Genomic DNA, 16,741 nt, shown 5'->3' with positions numbered 1-16,741 from the left:
AGAGGTCAATGAGATACTTTGAGCCTGAGTCCAAAACCATAGGAAAGAACTCTCAAAATGAACCAATTAACCACGGCCTGAGTGAGAGTCCAAAGAAGAAAATGGGAGCTTCTTCGAGGAGAGAGGGACTGTATTTATGGAGTTGGAGGAAGGGCAATTCTTAGAAGAAAGAAGAGGAGATGGGGTGTTAGAAAAAGGAGAAAATACTATAAAGACCTCTCTTATTACTATATATTACTTATATTATTTGACTTTTTTTGGGAAGACATTTACTGTTTTATAATATTTTTAATGGAACAAATACAGCTGAAAAGGGAAATAGTTGGATCTGTAATATAAGTGCATCCCTCTCAAATGTTTGTATAGAGAAAGGATTTGAAGAAGGCAAAGTGGTGGAAGGCAGACAGTGAAGTGTTTTGTTACTGCACCAGGTCCGTTTTGGCCCACCACCCAGAAAGCCAAACACCAAGGTGATGAGACTGCAGCAGAGAGAGGGTTTATTAATCACAAGGCAGCCAAGTGAGGAAATGGGAGAACGAATCTCAAATCCACTTCCCCGAAAATAGGGACTCAGGGATATTTATGGGGTAGGGGGCAAGGTGGTCTGAAATGATTGGAGGTGAGGAAAGATGAGGTAATTGATGATCTACGCAAGTGTAGTCAGGCTTCATGCCTCTTCGTAGGACGCATGTTCACAGAATGGCGGTGTTAGCATGCCCCAAGGATCGAGTTCTAACCTCTTGATGTCAAAAGGTTGCTTATTGGACATATGTCTGCATGGGCCCAGTTGATGGGTTGGTGGTCTCAACAGGCCTGAAGTGGACAGGGGATTCCATTTCCTGAAAAAAATAGTTCAAACACCCATTACCATGGTGACTCTGGCTCCAGGGAGATGTCATCTATAGGAACCTAGTGAGAGTCAGACAGCATACTGCCTAAACAGCACAGTTAACAATGGGTAGGCTTATCATGCAGATTTAAGTCATCACCTTCCGTTCTGATAAGTTTCTAGGTAAGGCCATCCCCCCTCTTCCTGGTACAGGGAAGAAGATACCTTTACAAATGGAGATTTCCTTTACAAATGTAAATGTATCTTACAAAGGGTAACCAGAACTAAGAATGGGCTTAGCCAGGACCCTCCCAGATACCCGGAGATGTCTATGGTGATGGCCTATTCTGGGGGCATGCCTCCTATCCCAAACTCTTTTGGTTAGTTAGTGGGAGTGTGGGTCAAACTGTGTTTCAGGCAGAGACGTATTTTGAGGTGGCCAATTCCGATCCACCATAGTTACTAGCTGCTTAATCATCAATGGCTACCTGTTTGCAGGTTTCAGTTTTCTTCCAGCCGGGGAGAGAGATGAGGAAGGGTGGCATGGGGGCAATGGTGGCAGAGTTGGGAGAAGGCGGAATTCTGAGAAATATTCAGGAAGTAAAATTGACAGTCAGGGTGATTGATGTAGATTGGAGGTAAGAGACAAATGGAAGCCAAGGATGACGCCAAAGTGACACCAAGTTTCTGGCTGAGATAATTGTGTAGGTGATGGTAGGGAAAAGAGAAGGACATTTTTGTGGAGAAAGTTTAAATTTTTTGGACACGTTGAGGATGAGATGTCTGAGACAAGTGGGTCAAGTGTGAGTTGGGTAGACCAGATAGCGATTTGGGGGAGAAATCTGGCTTGGAGAGCTGGAGTGGAGAGTAATGTGCATTTAGTGGTACCTGGAATTCAGAATATGCTCATGTACCAAAACTGAATGTACAAGTCTCCCAGAAACACTCAGATAAGTGGCTGCTGGTAAGGGGGGAGTTAGGAACTACTTCCCCTTCTTTTCCTTTTTTATTTTTTCATTTATAAATAGACTTGAATATGATAGGGATAAACCCCATATCCTTCCCTTCAGTCATTATAGTTGGTACCTAAAACTAATTAGCTCAGGATCACCCCAGGTCCAAGAGCTGTGTTGTGTAGAAGCAGCCCCAAACTGGAACATTGCCACCAGGCCGCCAGCATCAGGCCCAATGAGCAGTCACACAGGTACTAGCCCAGGTTGTGTGGATGGAGCCTAACCCAGTGAAGGCTGAGCCCTTGGGTTCCCCATCTCTCCACAGAACACAACACATCAGGGACCAGAGCAGCACTTGCATTTGCTAGAATCACCACTGGCAAAAACGGTCATAGATTAGGTTTCCTGAAAACAGACTCTAAGATAGAGACTTGAGTGCAGGAGTGTTTTTAGTGAGTTGTTATATAAATTTGTCTGGTCTTTGTCCCCGGGATCCTGGCACAGAGCTTCAAAAATCCTTGGAATTTTCAGAGTGATAGGAGTGTCTCTGCTATGCTAATGAGATGGGATGGGCCCCTAGATAGCTTCAGGATGGGGTCTGGTCACCACAAAGACTAACCACGTGATTAGAGGGGTGGGACTTTGAGCTAACCAGACTTCCAGGAAGGGGAGGGGGCTGGAGAATGAGTTTGATCACATGCCCAATGACTTCATCAATCATGCCTATGTGATGAAACTCACTAAAACTCTGGACCCCATGCTCAGTGGAGCTTCCTGATTGGTAATCATACATCATAAATCATCCATCAATGTGCTGGGAGGGTGAATCACCCTGCTTTCGTGAGGAGAGGGCATAGGAGCTCTGTGTTCCCTCCCAGACCTCACCTTATGCATCTCTTTATTTGGCTGTTCCTCCTTATGTGGATCCTTTATAATGAAACTGTAATAATAAGTACAGTGATTTCCTGAGTTCTGAGTCATTCTAGTGAATTATCAAACCTGAGGGGGTCATGGAAACCCCAAATTAGAAGTGTGGGTGGCCTGGAGACTCCCTAGACTTGCAGCTGTGGGGAGACTTGTGCAGTGAGGGGAGTCATGTGGAGGACTTTGCCCTTAACCTGTTGGGGTCTGGGCTAACTCCAGGTGGCTAGCATCAGAACTAAACTGCAGAACACCCAGTTGGTGTTAGATCAGTTGGGGTCTTAGGGGAGTAGGAGTGTTCTCAGCAAACCTGTAAGAGAGTGAGGGGAGCAGGATTAGGCAGAGGGAGAAAAGTTGAACTGCAACGCTGTTGCAGGAGGGATCTCAGCTGATGCCACAGGGAGCTCTGAAGCTTGACTGGCCTTCAGAGGTGTCCCGAACTGAGGCAAGAGGGCTGGCCCTTTGATTCTCACATTTTGACCCCCAAGCAGGGGAGTAGGGGATGACCTTTGGCAGAGAACAAGGCTTGGGAAGGGACTCAGCTGTAAGCCATCAGCATCCCACAATCCTGGCAGCTGGGGAAATAAGTGCCTTGATCCTGAAGGTTTGAGGGTGGAAACCACAACATCCAATATATTGGCTCAATCATATATAACTGTCCACATACTGAGCATTCATGCTTGGATTATTAAGCATTTACGCACATACATCTTTATTTTCCGTAGTCTGAAATAAGCCAGCCCCTACCCTTGCTCTCCTTATCAAAGGATGCTGAGCCAAATTGTCCTCAGAAAGAATGTGCATGATTGTTGCAAGCTTTTCTCCCTTACAAGCCAGCCATAATTGTGTGGAGTTAGCCAAGACCCAATAAGCTGTTATTATGGGGTTGGGGGTGGGGTGCAGCAGCAGTAGATATATGTGCAAGACTTTATATAAGGTGGGACTTTTCAAAGTGAAGTTTAAAGGTGAAACTGCATTGCCAATTTCCCACTTTCTATCCTCATTATTTTATGCATAGGTGATATCTTTCTGTTGCAATCTCATTTATTTTCACGCTGTTTAAATTCTGAGTAATACCTTCATTTTATTTTATTCACTCTGACAATCTTTGTTTTTTAACCAATGAATTTACTCCTTCACACTTAATGTAACTATTGCTCTATTTGGATTTATATCTCTTTGCTGTAACATCCTTCCTTCTTATTATGTTTTCTTTCCTTTCTTGTTGGATTCTCTGTTCATCACACTGCTTTTTCCCCTATTAGTTGGGAAGATGTGCACTCTGTGTCTGCCCTTACAAAACCCTAACTTTGCTTGCCACTCTCTGACCCTTCGCCTGTATTTTAATTTAATTTAATTTTTCTTTCTGTGGACCTTGGGTGTACAGAATTGAGTTAAATGTAGTCTTTGGTTCATGGCATCCTCTCAATATTGGTCCTTTCATGACGCTCTTTTACTTGTTTATTGGTTAGTTTTTAATAATGTAATAACACCTGCAAACCTATTCCCTAAAACAAACACCAGGATCTTGACAACAGCCTCATCTAACCACGTTAGTTCCTCCCATCCCATCCTCCAGCCTCCCCCCACCCAAGGTAGCCATCATCTTGAATCCCAGGTTTATCATTCCAAAACTTTGCTTTTTATATAGTTTTATTACATCTATGTGTATTCCTAACATATATACATTAAGTTAAATATATATACTATATATATAATTTCAGTTGCTTTTAACTTTGATAAAAGAATGTCATCTTGCATATAGTCTTTTGAGACTTAACTTTCCAATTAGCTGCCTGTTGCTGTAGTTCATTTGTGTTGACTGCTACATAATATGTGTTTGTGTGTCTTTATCACAGTTTATCGATTCTCCTATTGATGGCATTTGGGATTGTTTTCATGTTTTGCTAAATCATGCTGCTATAAGCATTGTTTATACGTGTCTCCTGGACATGTGCAAGAATTTCTCTTCGGTATAAGCCTAGCATGAATTGTTGGATCATAAATGAGTTAACACTCAACTTAGGAGAGAATGCCAAACAGTTTTGCAATTGACAGTCCCTCAGCAATGTAAAAGAAAGCCTGTGGATTCACATCCCCTCCAACACTTGGTATTGTCCAACGCTTTCTAATTCTTGACAATTGAATGGGTGGAATATGTGGTCTTATTGTGGTCTTGGCTTTCATTTCCTTGATCTTTAATGACATTGGATACCTTCTCATATCTTTATTGGCCACATTTCTTCTGAAAAATGTCTGTTTATGTATCTTGTCTACAATTAATTCCTTCTTGCATCTTAGGCCTTCCAATTAAGATCACTTTCTTTCAGCCAGAAGTTCCTCTTTTAGTGTTTCTTTTAGAGAAGTACTGCTGGTGGCAAACTCTCTCCACTTTGTTTCTGGTAATGTCTTTATTCTTCTCCTTATCCATGAAAGATAGTTTCATCTTGTATAGGAGTCTAGATTGGCAGTTATTGTCTTTCAGCACACAGAAGATATTAGTCCATTGTTTATAGGCTTCTATTATTGCTGTTGAGAAGTTAGCTGTCAGTTTAATTATTGCTTCTTCAAGAGCAATCAGTTTTTCCCCTGAGTGCCTTTAATATTTTTTTCTTTGCCTTTGCTCTTCTCTACTTTTACTATGATGTATCTAAGCTGTTTGTTTTTGAAGAATTTTTATCTAATCTCAAGAAGATTAGATAAATCTTTGGAATTCTTCATTCTGTACTTTGTTCTCTTGTGTTGGTTCTGGAAAATTTTTAGTCCTCTCTTTAAATATGACCTCAATCTCTATTTTCTCTCTTTTCTTCCTCTGGAACTCTGATCATATATAGTTTAGCCTTTTTAATTCTATCCTTCATGCCTATTAACCACTCTTAAATATTATTTTTTTATCTTTTTGTCTTTCTATCCTCCATTCTGGACAATTTCTTCTGATCTATCTTCCAGTTTGCTAATTTTCTCTTCAGCTGAATCTAATTTGCTCTTAAACCTATCTATTAAAATTTGCATTTTAATTATTACATTTTCATTTCTCAGAGTTCTATTTGGTTCATTTTCCAAACTACTTAGTTAGTCTTTGTAGCTTCTGTTTCCTGCAGATATGTACAAACATGTCTTTTACTTTTCTAAATATACTGAGCATAATTATTCTATATAGTATCTAATAATTCCAATATCTGAAGACTTTGATAGTCTATTTGTGCAATCTGTTATGTCTGCTAGTTTTTGCTCCTGACCTTCCTTCCTGGTGTGTACATAGTAATTTTTTGCTTTCAAATGCTTATTTTCCATGGAAAATTATGAGAATTCTTTGATGACTAGGATGAAGGTACATTCCTCCAGAAATTATAAGTGTAAAATTAAAATGCAGAAATCAATAGCCTTTATATAAATAAACAAAACAAATGAGCAGATAGGATCATCAGATTGCTAGTAGATTCTAACAGGAGAAAAGTTAATCATTTATGATAGTAATAATAACCAAGAAAAGAAAAATATTGAGATATAAACTTAATAGGAAACATGCAGGCTTTTAAGGAAGAAACATTTTTTTTGTTTTTTGTGAGGAAGATCAGCCCTGAGCTAACATCCATGCCAATCCTTCTCTTTTTTTGCTGAGGAAGACCAGCCCTGGGCTAACATCTGTGCCCATCTTCCTCCATTTTATATGGGATGCTGCCACAGTGTGGCCTGACAAGTGGTGCATCTGTGTGTGCCCGGGATCCGAACCCGGGCGGCAAGAAGCGGAGCACGCACACTTAACTGTTACGCCATGGGGCGGGCCCCCAGGAAGAAACATTTTTAAACACTTCTGAGGGAAAATAACGGGTCAAACAACAACAACAAAACATGCTGAGGAGGAGGATACAGTGTCACAAAGGTGGCATCTCAAATCAGTGAGGAAAAGATGAATTATTTAATAAATGGTGTTGTGACAACTGGGTAGGAATTTGGAAAAAAAATTAAGTTGACTCCATGCCTCACACTTTGCACCAAAATAAACTCAATATAAATCAAAGACTTAAATGTAACAAATGAAATTACAAAATTATTGTAAGAAACAAATTGATTCTTTTCTCTGAGAGTGGGGAAGTCATTCTAAAAATGATATGAAAGCCTGACACTGATGAATTTGACTACATAAAAGTAAAGATAAAATTTTCTGCCTGGCATAACTATTTTAAGTAAAGTAAAAAGACAAACGATTATGTAGAAAAAAATTTGCAACTTGTATCAATACGAGTCGAAGGGCTAACCTCCTGCATATTAAAAAAAAAACTCCTACAAATAAAAAAGAAAGCTACCATAACCGAAGGGAAAATGAACAAAAGGATTTAAGCACATAGTTCACAGAAAAGGAAATACAGATGGCACCTGAGCATAAGAATGGGTGATCAATTATATTCATAATAAGAGAATTAAAAATATAATCACACTGAAAGAACGCTTTCCCCTCATTAGATAGACAAAAATCAGAAAATTTAGAAAATGTTAGCAAAGGTAGAATAAATTGGCAAATCATGCATTATTGGTGAGAGTGTAAACTAGTATATCATCTTTGTGTTGCAACTTGGCAATATCTATCAAATTACAAATTACCTCATTTTTTGAGCCAGAAATTCTAACTCTAGGAATTTATCCACAGATAAATCCACACATGTATGAAATGGTGCATATGCACTATTATTCATTTTACCCTTGTTAACGATAGCAAAATATTGGAAAGAACCTAAATGCCCTTCAAGAGAGGAACTGTTTAAATGCATTATGGTAAATGCATGCAGTGGAATGCTTATGCAGCTACCAAAAAGGAAAGAATAAGGAGGTTATGTATTGATATAGAAAAATGTTTAAGATTATCAAGTAGGAAAAGCAAAGTGCACAGTAGTATGTAGAATGTGATTCCATGTGTGCAAAAAACTGGAAAAAGAATATGAATGAATATTTTTGTGTACGTGCATATAACATCTCTGGAAGAGAAAATCTCCACTATCTCTGGGGAAAAAAAAAGACAAGAGGGAAACTGTGTATCTGAGGGATAGGGCCGTGGAAGGGAGATTTCTTACTCAATTCTCTTTGAAACTTTTAAATTTTGACTATGACTATATGACTACATTACTTATTCTAAAAATACGCTAACTTTAAATTCGCAAAAATAATCCCTTCTATGGATTTGAAAGAGCTAAAAATATTTCCCAAGGTGACAAAAAAGATTTCTGACCACGATTACTGTGTTGATTTTTTTGAGAACGGAGAAGGTGGGATATATGGCCCACTCCAAAGTCTAAAATTAAAGATTGGTTCGTCGGGTGATTGGAATCCAATTTCGGAGGGAAGTTCTGATATTTCTATGGCTACCATCTGGTGGCACAGGCTCCAAAGCCTGGCACAAAACTAACCCTTGAGGAAACTTCTAGAGACAGTTCCTGTCATGGTGAAAGTAAGGTGCTGAGCAGGTAGGGCTAGGGAGAAAATATTTTGTTGAGAACTCTGGTTTCCTAAGTTGAATAACTCAGTCCTTGACTGTTGGTGTTACTGTCAATTTGGTCTCTTACTTGTCTTGCCATAGTGTTGCTAAAAAAATCCTCTTAAGTATATTAGGTAAACATGGAGACATTAAAGGGAATCTTCATAGGAAGAACGTTTAGGGTATGAGATGAAGTCTGTGCTAAGTTTTCTCACTGAGGTAGCTAGCTTTCAAAGACAGCTCCCGACGAACTGCATCTCCCAGTGTTCACCCTCCTATGTGGATCCTCCTACACGGGATCTGCGCTGGGCCTGTGACTCACTCTAAATTACAGACCTTGGCAGAAGTGACACTGTGTGGGCTCTGGGCCTAACCCTTCAGGATGCCTGGCAGCTTCCTTCTTGGCACTTTTAGAACCCTGGAGTCCTGTAAGATGTTTGGCTATCCTGGCGGAGAGACCACATGTACAGACCACCTAGATCCTCTGTGCCAAGAGGAGAGGCCCTGAGGCTATATGGAGAGGAAGAGACCCAACCATCTCAGCATCCTGGTCAAAGCTTCAATGACTCCAAGCCCAGCTGCCATCCGACTGAAACTGCGTGAGGGACCCCAAGGGAGACCAGAAGAACTGCTCAGCTCAACGGCCCACCCAAAGCACCATGAAAGATGATAAGACAGTTGTTTCAAGCCTCTCGGTTTTGAGGGGGTTGTCATGCCATGCAAGATAATCAATACACCCGTTTTCAGAGAAACATAACCAGAAATGAGAGAGCCCACCTTTCTGCACTGCAAGTTGTCTGACCAGCCCCCAAAACAGGGCAGGCTAACAAACGTAAGGACCTGGGGCTAAGCAGTCAAATCTATTATGGATTTGAAGGGAAGGGAGAAGAAATGCGAAGTAGGAAATCTAATTTACATGCAAGAACACTAAATGAGAATAATGAAAGCGCCTAATGATTGAGTGAGCAGATTGGGGAAGGGGTTGAATCCTGGCTCATTTCTGTCACTTACTAACTGTGTGATTTAATGTCTCTGAGCTTTATTTCCCCCTTCTGTAAAATGGGGCAACTGCACATACCCACTGAGTTTATTATAAGGACTGAATGAGATAGTATATGGAAACTGTAAGCCTGGGCCCTGGTCAATAGCAGGGACTTAATTATTACAAAAACAATAACCACTGTTTTATACATTGAGTGAAAAAAGCAAGTTGTGAAAGAATATGCATAGTATAGTAGCATTTATGTAACAATGTTAAATGCATATAACAACACTATGAATTGTTTATGTAGATATACATATATAGGAAAAGTACGAAAATGTGAGTGGGAGGGTTACACACTGACCAGTTATTTATGGAGGGCGAAGGGCAGGGAAGGAGAGTGGTGTTTTAGCTGTACCTATAGTTCTACCATGTTTCATTTCTTAAAACAAAAAGATATTTGCAGTGAAAAAGGCAAAATATTAGCATTTGTTAAATGTGGGTAGTGGGTATGTGGTGTCATACAATATTCTGTACTTTTATTTATTTGAAGTATCTTATAATTTAAACATCTTAAAAACTTTAAAACAGTTTAGACAATCATCTTTAATGGTTGCATAATGCCCCATTTGACAGATATATATGTATACACTTATATATAATTACATATTGCATATAATTATATTATGTAATTTAATATTTGTTATTTAATATATTTAATATTATTTAGTATTATATATTTCCTATGTTTCTAATCTTCAATCTGCATGGTAAGTAGACCATTTTATTTTGTAGTTGTATTAGTCAGTGTTCTCCAGAGAAACCAGAATCAATAGGATATGTATATATTACATATGTATTATGTATGTATACGTGTGTGTGTGTGTGTGTGTGTGTGTATTTATTTATTTATTTTAAGGAATTGGCTTGTGTGGTTATGAAGGTTGGCAATTCCAAAATCTATAAGGTGGGCTGACAGGCTGGAGACCCAAGAAGAGCCTATGTTGTGGTTCAAGTCCAAGGGTTGTCTGCTACAGAATTTTTTCTTATTCAGGGGAAGTCAGTCTTTGTGCTATTTAGGCCTTCAACTGATTAGATGAGGCCCACTCACATTATGGAGAGCAATCTGCTTTACTCAAAGACCACCAATTTAAACGTTAATCTCGTTCAAAAGCACTCTCACAAAAACATCCAGAATAGTGTTTGACCAAATATCTGGGCACTGTGGCTCAGCCAGGTTGACACATGAAATTAACCATCACAACAGTTGAAGAAAGGGAGGCTCAGAGGGATTCAGTGACTTGCCCCAAGTTCCAACTCACCCAGCTACTATACCGTATAGTGCTACAGAAATTGCTCTCCAGTGAGGGGTAAATAAGAGATGATTACTGAGAGGAGAGGAGTCCATGAGGGCAGGAACATGACCCTGGAGTTAGGAGGCCTGGGTTCCTCTCCCTGCTTTGCCACGTACCAGCTGTGTGACTGTAGGGAGGCCACTTCACCTCTCTGAGCTTCCATTCCCTAATCTGCCCTGTAAGTGTACTCATATCTGCCATCTGTGCCTCATAAAATTGCAGAGATTAAATGAGATAACATAATTGGGTGCCCGTCACTTCTGACACACTCAGACATTGATAACTGATGTGTACTTTCTAAGATAAGACACTATGCAAGCAATGAACACAGTAATTCACAATGCAATAGAGATATGTCACCTCCAAGATTCTGTCCTGAGAAAGACGGGCAAACACTTGAAGAGTGAAGGAATTGGCCCAGAGGTAGGCCAACCACCATCCACATGGTTATACACATGATTTTTTTTTTTCTTCAGAGCTGACCTCATTTCTAAACTCCAGACTCACTTATCCAACTGCCTACTTGACATCTCAACTTGGATGTCTCAACGACATCTAACACCTCATACGAGTTCTTGACTCTTCCTGTACTCACAATTCCCAAAGCTGTTGTTCCTGCACATCTTCCCCATCTCAGGCACCAGCCAGAGGCTCATCTAGAAGCCCAGAAGTCATTCTTGATTTTTTCTTTACCTCAAGCCCACATCTAATCCAAAGCAGACTTTGTTAATTCTATTTCCAAAATACATCTCAAATTCATCCACGTGTCTCCATCTTGCCTGCCACCATCTTGATCCAGGCCATGATTGTTGCTTGCCTGGACAACTGGTAAGAGTGCAAATGGTCTCCATGCAGACAGTTGACTCTGCTGCCATCAACAGTAACCTTCTTAAATGTAGTTGAAACATAGCATTCACTTGCTTAAAACTCTGCAATGGCTCCCCATAACCCTTAGAGTGAACCCCAAGATCCTGCATGATTTCCTTCTGGCCTATCGATTCAACCACGTCTTATGACACCTTCTTACTCACTGAGCTCCAGCCATGCTGTCTTCCATTTCCCATCTGTTCTTCACACTGACCAGGTCTTTCTTGGACCCAGGTCCTTTGCACATGCTATTCCCACTCCCTGGAACTCTCCATGAATCACATGGCTGCCTCTTTCCAGCAACCTCGTTTCAGCTCAAATATTACCTCTCAGAGAAGCTTTCCCAGCCACTCGGTCTAAAGCCCCTCCTCCAACCCACCTCCCCAGCACACAATCTCAGCTACTTGGCTATTTCCTGCTCAATACTTATCACAACTGGCAACTTTTAAAATCACTTTTTTTATTTGTAATCTGTCTGTCTTTCTTACTAGAATAACATTTGATCAGGGTAAGGATTATTTCCACCTTGTTCACCATTACATCTTCAGTGCCAAGCAAGGTAGCTGATGCTCAGTACATACTGAATTAATGAAAAAATGAGGACTTTTAAAGAAAATGTCAAATTGTACTCCTGAATCACAAGCTTGCAATCAATGCTTCCCTAACTCTGCGAGCTTCGTGGTTGCCTTGTTGGATTTCATGAGAGTGGCTCACCTCTCTTCCCTGGACGTGTGGGATGGACATAATCGACTTCTATAGATGAGCTCCTAGTCGTTCCTGTGCTTCTTACAGTTCTCCTAACTCCCAGCTCTTTTTAAACACATGTGGGCAGCTTGCTCTATAAAAGAATTTTCTATTGTGAATCTTTTTTTTTTGTAAATGTAGTGACTCATTCCCTAATTTCTTCTGGGCTAGCTTAAAGACAGATGTACCTGAACTGCATAAATTTCTATTACAAAAACTTTGAAATTAATTTGACTTTGACTATGTCGTGACTCTCAGTGGTCCTCAGCCGGGCTGACTTGATGCCTTACGTGCTATGTTGCTGCCCTGTTTAGCAGGGCTTGGTGGGGCTTTGTCATCCAGTTCCCAATATACACAATAAGCCCAGCCCAAGAATGACATTAAGTTTCTTTCCCATACGTGCAGCTCTCTGTTAACTGAAATGCCACAAAAAGCAAAGAGGCTTTGACACAAAGGAAAAATAAATATTCGTGATAATATGAGAAGCCTTATTGATCACTTTTGGGTCACTGACATCTGACTCACTCCAGATCCTTTATGCAAATAGACTAACCCACCCTTGTATCCCCGCACCCTATGCCAGCTGCATCTAACCCTTCCTGACACCCCTGCCCTCCACTCTGCTGATGCTCAGCCTCATCCCCTCCCGCCACACTCTTGGCTCCTGCTCTGACTCTCCCACCAGGTCTGACACAGGACCTGGCTCTCCAATCAGTATTTTGGACCTTGGCCTCCTACGCAGCTTCTGGCTTCGCTCACTTCACATGCTGGGATCCCCCATGGACAGGAGAAGTAGAGCCCACCCCAGCTTGTACCCTCGGTACCACTCCTGCACACTCTGGCTGGGACCACAGCCGGACAGGCTCCCCCAGCTCTGTGGAGGCTGGGGAACTGGAGAAGATTCTATCAGAGTCTGTCTCAATGTGGGGAAAGAATAAAAAGAGCGTGCCGTTTCTTGGTGCTTCAGAACTGCCCAGAAGAGAAAAGAAAGCAAACCTTAGTGTTGGGGAGCCAACTTTCTCACTTAACGATAACCGTGCATGTCCCAGAGCCCTCAAATCGCCTCCTGCAGGCTCTTCCATCCCAGAAGGGGGGAGTCTCAACACCAACACCACCAAGGGCCTGATGAACGTCCAACCAGCGCGGCACCCCCGCAGCTGCGGCTCCCTTGTTCAACAGGCATTTATTAAATACCAACAAGGTGCCAGGCACTGTGCTGGTGACAATCACGTTAAGACACAGTCTCTGCCCTCAAGGAGCTCACAGTCTGGTGAGGGACAAATATAACAAAGCACACAATTCCCTAACAATGATGGTTATTATGAGAGCGCTTATACTAAGAATTACTGGAGTGCAAAGGGAGGAGTCGTTCACTTTGCCCGGGGTAGGGTGGTGGGGATCAGGGAAAGCTTCACAGAGGACGTGACATCTGAGCTGGATCTTGAAGAATGAGCAGGAGTCTTTCAGGGAGAAGAAAGTAAGGGAATAGCATTACTGAGGCTTGGAGGCTGGAAGGTATCGCTGGGTTCCTGGGAAAGTGAATTGTCCATTGTTGCTCAAGCCATGGGGAAAGGAGGGAGCAGAAGTAGAAGAAGCTAAGGACAGGCTATAACCAGAATAAGGAACGTTTAAGGAGCTGGGACGTCATGTACGAGCAGTAGGGAAGAGAGGACTTAAGGATGTTAAGCAGGACTGTGACACAAGCAGGTCTGGGTTTTAGAAAAACCCCTCAGTCTGCAGTAAGGGCAACAGGTTAGGTGGGTGGGGGCAGGATGGAGCAAAGAGAAAAAGAAGTTGACCCTGGAGGCAGGAAGAACAGCTTGGAAGCTATTGTCTTGGTTCTGTTGAGTGGAGATGAGAACCTAAACCAGGTGATGACGTGGAAAGTGATGGAGGGGACAGAGCCCAGCAACAGCCTGCAAGTAGCAACGGAAGGATATGATGATGGTTATACACGGAGCAAACGGCAGATGGAGGAGAGGATGACGTCATCCCACCTGCCTTTCGCAAATTGCTTTGTGTCTCTCAGGACACATTGATGTGCGTCATTGTTTCTTGTTTTTTGAAACAATTTCAATCTTAAAGATAAGTTGCAAATACAGAACTAAGAACTTTTCCCCCTAAACTGCTCGAACAAGTTGCCAACATGATGTCCCATCAACCTTGAACTCTAGTGTATTTCCTGCACACAAGGATATTGTTGTACCAAACCACAATATAACCATCAAAGTCAGGAAATTAGCATTGGTGTATTACCACCATCTAACTCTCAGACCTCACTGAAGTTTTTCCCATACTGTACCCTACTGTCATTTAGAGCAAAAAGGACACAGTCCAGGATCACACATTGCATTTCTTTATCATGCTTCTTGAGTCTCCTTCAGTCTAGAACAGTTCTTTGGGCTTTCCTTGTCTTTCATGACCTTGACACTTTGGAGATTTTAGGTCAATTATTTTGTAGAATGTCTTCTGACGGGCTCTCACTGTAGGAGAAGGGAGTTAGTTCTTCATGATTAGATTCAGGTTGTGCATCTGTGGCTAGAATACCACAGGAGCAATGGTGTGGTCTTCTCATTGCATACTATTGGGTGGCGCATCATTTCAACTTATCCCATTACTGGTGATATTCATTATGGTCACTTGATGAAGATGGTGTCTGCTAGGCTTCTCCACTGCAAAGTTATTTTTTTTCTCTTTATAATTCATAAACATTTTGTGGAGAGGTAATTTGAGACAATGTAAATATCCCATCAAACCTTTATTCATTTCTTCATATCTTTCTGGACCCGTGATTTCCTATTTTATTCATTAGGTTATAACTTGTTACTATCATTATTTATTTTGATGCTCAAAATGTCTCACATATGGCCAGTAGGAACTCTTTCAAGCTGGTGTTAACAGTCCCATCACTCTTAGAGCACTCCCTTACTTTCCGGTGCAAGACCCAACTCTCACTCTCCCTGTCCCAGCCATGGAATCAGCAATTTCTCCAAGGACCCCTGGGCCCTTTTAGTGAAACATAATATTTGGAAGCCAAGACAGGGTGCTAAGTGCTCTTGCTGCTTTTGGAGTATTGCTGATCCCAGGACCTCTTAATGGACAGAGTGAGGGAATACACACACACACACACACACACACACACACACACACTTATATTTGTTTCTACATCTATCTATAAACAACTCTAATCCAACACCTTAGGGTCCATTCTAATTTTCTGTCTTTGTATATTGGTAACTCCCTTCTCCAATAGTGAGTGCCTGGCTCCCATTGTCTTTAATTAATTAATTTATTTCATCAGTCTCCCTCTAAGTAGCCAATTTGTTGTAGCTGGGACCACCCCCCACCTCCACTGTACATGGATGCCCTCCTCACCCTTCTCAGGCTCAAACACTCTGAACCACCCTACCTCCATCACCACTAGCAGATTCTCCTGATCCCACTCAGGTTCTATTACTTTGCACCAGGTTACCTTCCCACATGGATGCCCTTCTGACCACCCCCAGCCCCCCCACTGCTTGGGCCCCAGGGAAGGGAAGGGAAGGATGGGATAGGAGAAGACATAGGGGAAGAAGAGAAGAGGAGGGGAGGGGAGGGAAAGGAAGAGAAAAGGAAAGAATAGGTGTCATTGCTTGGATTCTTACAGTGATCTTGTTAGGCAGTTGAGGCTGTATTGTCCGCCTTTAAAGACGAGGAGCTTGGTGTTGAAGGATTAGTGTCTTGCCCAGAGTCTCACACCAGTGGAGTGAGCTGAGGATCACTCCCAGGTCTTTTGAGTCCAGTTCTCTGACCTCAACATCACATTGCCTGTGTTCTGCTGGTCTCCCACACACATGTACGTATTCCAAGAAATGAAAATTATTACTCAGGTTCAAATGTGTCACAAGGAATGTAGTTGTCATAGTAAAAATGTGCCTTGGTTACTAATTCACAGAAGATCCTGATGGTCCCTGGAGGCCCCCTGAAAGAAATAAATGGTCTGTGTATCTCTGGGTGGTCACCAGGGTGTAGACATCCTCCCTCCAGCTCTTCCTTACTCTCTCCGTCAAGGATTTAACTAGAGAGAAAAGGGGATGAGCACTTCTTCCTTCCTCCCAGTAGAGGATACCTTTCCTTAAGATTTACCCCAGTAGGGCCACCCTTCAAGGTCTTTTCTAGAATATCTCGGGTAAGAGTTTGAGTTCTAGGAGTCTAGAACAGTACTACTCAAAGTACGATGGTGGCAGCAACATCCCCTGGGAGCTTGTTAGAAATGCCAGTTCTTGAGTCCCACCCAAACCAACCACAGCAGCATCATTTGGAATGGAGCCCAGGCTTTCCAGGTGATTCATGTGCTCACCTGCTCTAGAGCTCTCTTCTGAGGCCTGAGAGTCTACATTTCTGCCCAGGTGATGCCGATGATCCTGTTCCTGGGACCACAATTTGAATGGCAAATCTGGGATCTACCAAATCAGAATCTGCATTTCAATCAGCTCCAGCAAGATTCAATGTCCACTAAAGTTTGAGAAGCACTGCTGCAGAGCTCTCTCTTCTGAGTTGCATCCACAGCTTTTGAGGAAAGTCAGAGAACAAAATGCCTTTCTGAGTTGCTTTGCTATTGACTGAGGTGAAATTAAATAG

The 16,741-nt window shown here is 41.8% G+C and overlaps 1 long non-coding RNA gene across 1 annotated transcript in view; it reads right to left on the bottom strand.

Annotated features, from left to right (window-relative positions):
* Positions 1-398: 398 nt before the first annotated feature.
* Positions 399-16,741, bottom strand: part of LOC147913342 (uncharacterized) — a 60,432-nt gene continuing 44,089 nt past the window's right edge. The window contains exon 3 of the long non-coding RNA XR_015548877.1: positions 399-839. This is a non-coding gene — a long non-coding RNA (uncharacterized LOC147913342). The remainder of the gene's footprint in view (positions 840-16,741) is intronic.

This window comes from Ceratotherium simum, chromosome 28 (genome assembly GCF_057802395.1).
Source record: "Ceratotherium simum simum isolate JZ-2026a chromosome 28, ASM5780239v1, whole genome shotgun sequence".
Taxonomy (NCBI): domain Eukaryota; kingdom Metazoa; phylum Chordata; class Mammalia; order Perissodactyla; family Rhinocerotidae; genus Ceratotherium; species Ceratotherium simum.
The sequence above is the reverse complement of the archived record's forward strand: the minus strand, read 5'-3'. Positions and strand labels throughout refer to the sequence as shown.